General features: G+C 33.0%; 1 long non-coding RNA gene across 1 annotated transcript in view; it reads right to left on the bottom strand.

Moving 5' to 3' along the window:
- Positions 1 to 1,930: 1,930 nt before the first annotated feature.
- Positions 1,931 to 5,000, bottom strand: part of LOC137636754 (uncharacterized) — a 30,379-nt gene continuing 27,309 nt past the window's right edge. The window contains exon 3 of the long non-coding RNA XR_011043209.1: positions 1,931 to 1,983. This is a non-coding gene — a long non-coding RNA (uncharacterized lncRNA). The remainder of the gene's footprint in view (positions 1,984 to 5,000) is intronic.

The raw sequence follows: 5,000 nt of genomic DNA, 5'->3' as shown, positions 1-5,000 counted from the left end.
AATTTAATTTCATTAAAGATTCAAAATTAACAAAAAAATTATATATATATAAAAACAGTTCATACATAATTATGATTTTTTCCAGAATGGTTTTCTTCCTAAACAGAAAGCTTACAGCACTGTTGAACTATTATACTCTACAGTGTACTTTATCTTGTCAGCACTTAATTATCTCTTGAATAATAAATTCTCCGCCTTCCTTCCAATACTACTGCGTAATCCGACATCATTCTATCCACATAACCTAACAAGTTCAAATCAAATTAACCCCAATTATTAATTTCAACACTTTTACTAAAAAATACTACACTCACACTTTTTCTCCTTTGGGTCAACACTATTTAGGGGTGCGTTTGCTTGTCCAAGCCCATTTTCATAACTCATTCAGACATGTTAAGCCACTTAAAGTCTGAGATAGGATCATCGCTCCGATCTATGGACCAGGCAAAGTTAAACCAAGAGTTTTGCCATTTGTTTGATGGAGTTCGACAAACAACACTACCATTCAGAATTCCAACCATCACTTTCAAATGGGTTTGCTAAACCAACATCTACAGTTCTACACTATTAATGTTCACAAACGAAATGCCAAGATTGCGACTGACTTTTATGACTGCGACCATTCAAGCTCTAGGCTGACCCAAAACAGTTGCCTGATTTTGGCGACTGGGACGACCATTAGCCAAGCAAATATGTTAAGTTACTGCATGATCTCTCTGTCTTTCTCTAACATCCTCGGAGATTAGACAAAGATTTCTTCTGTTCTAATTTCTCTGTAGTACAACAGGCGAAACATCATAAGATATTGCTGAAATAATTTCCATAAAAAAAAAAAAAGTTTTTTCGAACGACGATAACTCAAATAAGGATCAATTTATAAACAACTTGGAAAAACTGATCCGGTTCTTATAAAATGTAAAATCTTGAATATATGAGATTTAAGGGTTCAAAACTCAATTTCTTTTTTAACTAGAAAACAACACACAGACAGGCTCGTGCTAGTGTGCAAGGCTTATTTTAGCAGCTACATCACCATTCATGAATTTTATTTTGCCAAATGTCTCTAATAATTCTAAAAAAAGCTTTTCCCTTTACAGTGGAAATTCCAGGAACTGAAAAACATTCTGCAAAACAATGCGTATCACATCCATAAAAAAAGTTTATTTCCCTTTGTGATTACTGAGAGGGTTGTTTCACGGTCAATGATTCCTTTCCTTTCCTTTCAGCAACTCCTTCCTCCTTGACTCTTTTGCAATCTTGATCGGGGCTAATCAACATCAGGTCGTTTGGAAGCAATGCTTTAGCCTAGGTACATCCTCGCCTCAGGTTCTCGGCGTTTTGAGAGAGAGAGAGAGAGAGAGAGAGAGAGAGAGAGAGAGAGAGAGAGAGAGAGATTTAATATAGTTAAAAAGAGACACAAGCAAATTTTAGATATTCAATATATATATATATATATATATATATATATATATATATATATATATATATATATATATATATACGTACAGACGCACACAAGAAACTGGAAATTCCTTTAATGCACCGTTGCCTTGAGAACCTATCCCTGCGCACCAAATGAAACGGAATAGCGCTACGAATGCCAGTAAATTTAATGCCGCAAAGGAATTGAAGCGTTTATAATGAAACATTGAGAACGAGCTGAATTGGGAACAGTGGCATAGTTGTACTAAGGCGAAGAATGAATTAACTAATAATCAATTTTATTGAAATAATTAAATGACGTTACTTAACCTAAATATCATTTCCGGATTTTTGTCCGTCGACAGTTCTCAATCTCTTGAATATCGAATTGATTCTACAAATTAATCAACGCGATAAACAGCTTGTAATTTCTAAATAGCTGTTTAATAAGTAACGAAAGATCTCCTTTAAATCAATTCTTAATATAAAGAAAATATTACGGAAGTTTCAGACTTACCTTAATGTCGCTGAAGCTGCTCAAAGGACCACTGATCAAGATACCTAAAAGGGAAACGAATATCATTATTATATATCGAAGATTTGATAAACATTTCAATATAATATTTTATTAGCACATTATACGAGACAAAATTCATACCAAAGATGATGACAACGATCACAAATAATCAATCCTTCAGTAAATGAATGTCACTTATAGTAATTCTGCAAGCCACTGAAAACTAGATATCACTACAATTTGTCGGTGGAAACGTCCGGGCCGGTTAAGTTCAGCCAGAGACATATGAGTATACATACCAAGACCTTACTGTAGGTATTGATACATCTCATCTATCCAATAATGATTCGGTCTAAAAGACAAGACAGATGGATTGAAATCAATTGGTCAAAAGTAATTTTCTTGAAGGAGGCTAACGATTTTTTCTTCGGTGCGCATCATCATGATTATTATTATTATTATTATTATTATTATTATTATTATTATTATTATTATTATTATTAATACTAGCTAAGCTACAAGAGCAGGATGCTACAAACCCAAGGGGTCCTACAGGAAAAGTAGCCCAGTGGGGAAAGGAAATAAGCTAATAAATAATCTATGTACGAGAAGTAACGAAGAAAAAATGAAAAATATCTTAAGATCTGTAACAAATATCTAGGCTAAACTATGAAGAGAGACTAATGTCAATCTGTTCAACATTTAAACATTTGAAGCAAGTTTAAGTTTTTAGTTCCTACGATTAATCTGGTCTCAGCTGGAAAAAAAACTTTTAGAATAGTGTACGACTGAGCCTTATAATAGAAAAGGCAAGACTGTTAGAATTATCTTCATGCCCAGTACTAGGTAGGCCTACAGGATAGTACAGTCTTGAAAGATCTGAATGCAAAGTATGGTCAGAATTATGAAAAGTCTTATGCAACTTGCATAAAGAATTAACTGAATAAGAAATTTAACAGAACGCAAGTTTCAATCCAAAAAATTAGGCTGCAAATCAGCAGCTGAAAACCTTCACAGGAGAACAATACTCGAAACAAGGTAAAATTAAAGAATTAAAACATTTATTGACGACAGATTGATCACTGAAAATATTAAGAGACTTTACCAATTAGACATTTTTTGTGCATTTGGAGAAGAAACAGATCGGGTGTGTTTTTCAAATGTAAATTTTCAATCAAGAATCCCACCTAGAATTTTAAAAAGGAGTTATTTATAGTTAAACATCAATGAAAAAAATTAGATGTTGATGAGCTACTACTGACCACGACCTACTAACAATCATACTTTGAGTTTTGTAGGGTTCAACTTCATACCCCATACTTTGCACCATGCACTAATTTGAGATAGAACTCTATCCAGAAATGTAGCAACTCCAAATCTACATTCAGGAGATGGAATTGATGCCAAGGGTAGCCTCATAAGCATATGCAATGGTCTTGTTTTTCTAGGCCAAACCTCATATCATGCGTATAGTATGAAAAATGTTAATAAATCTCTTATTTTTCTGGAGTATATATATTGGTGGGATAAGAACAAATATAGATTTAAATACCTTACAAACATTTTATTATGTCACCTCAGATACATACAAGAGAAGGAGAAGCAACCGGTTAGGAGCATAATGAAAGAAAAGATACGTCCAAAAACTAGAAAAGAATATATTATACTAATTGAGATAACAGACGGACAACCACTTGTCTGGCCCTGTGTCCCTTCTTCAAACAATAGAGCATCGTTTCAGAAACATACATTCTCCGTTTTTGTCATACTTTTCTTTGGTAAGATTAAGGATGTGGCAATGAGAGTAGCCTTATTTTCTTGCAAATTTATGAGTGGAGAATAAACGAATCGTTTATCTCTCTCTCTCTCTCTCTCTCTCTCTCTCTCTCTCTCTCTCTCTCTCTCTCTCTCTCTCTCTCTCTGTGTGTGTGTGTGTGTGTGTGTGTACAAGAGAGCAAATCACTTCAACAAATTACCTAAGTGCTTCCGCAAACTCATATACTGAATGACTCACTATATTCTTGTTCCTTTCTTCTAAATCCAAAGTTTTTATGAACTGTGACTCATAAAATAGGACAATATTCTAAAAAGAAGAAAAAAAATTTACTCCATTATCTATCTTCATTTTTTCAAGAATCTTATTTTTCGGTAAAATCAAGCTCTTTCATAGTCTTGTATCGTAATCATAAGAATACATACAAAAGCTAATATCTAATCACTAAAGTAGATAAAAAAAAATACGAGTTGCGCACTGATACCCAGTGAGTACGTTATGATATACAATAGATAGATAATAAGAAAAATAGTATATTGAAATTTAATTGAATAGACCTTTAAACAAAAGAGCTTAACCAGAGTTTCCGGATAATGTACAAAGTTTGGTTTAACGCGTTTTCTGCCAAAGTGGAAGGTCTACCAATGTCCCTCTCATTACACCCTCATTACTTATTTTGATAATGTGAATGAAAATTCAAGTACGAATTTAAATCTTATATCTTAATTTTTACAAGTATACGGAAATATATAGGGATTATTCAAGAAAATGTATCAAATATAATATATTGCCTAAAACCTGATAAAGAAACTATAAAATTAGAAATAAGCCTGTTCTCAAACTCGAAGATGGTTTAAGGAACTTGACACAGTAAAAATAGGATAATTCTAATGAAATATAATCCATGGTTATAAAAATACAAACTTTTATAAACACAAATAAATGCTAATTACTTTAAATGTAATGTTGATGTTTGAATCTTCATTTTGGATTTCACAAGCCTTTTTGGATTGTTGTTGAATCAATACGTGTTGAATACCGACCCCAGACCAATTAATCTCTAAAAGCATTCCAACTGATGAAAGGTTTAAAGACACCAATATGATTTTTGCAAGTGGGAAATAATCAGTAATTTTCTCCCGACGAGAAGTATTTCGGAAATACGAATGCCCAGATGGTAAGTCCAGTATTTTACTTCATAAAATATTCATGATTATGGTCATGGTTTCAGAATCACCTAACTTGATGTTATCTGAAAGTGTTTCACAAACAGAGCAAGCAGAAACA

This window comes from Palaemon carinicauda, chromosome 3, assembly GCF_036898095.1.
Source record: "Palaemon carinicauda isolate YSFRI2023 chromosome 3, ASM3689809v2, whole genome shotgun sequence".
NCBI classification, from domain to species: Eukaryota; Metazoa; Arthropoda; class Malacostraca; order Decapoda; family Palaemonidae; genus Palaemon; species Palaemon carinicauda.
Note: the sequence above shows the minus strand (reverse complement) of the source record. Positions and strands in the feature narration are given on the sequence as shown.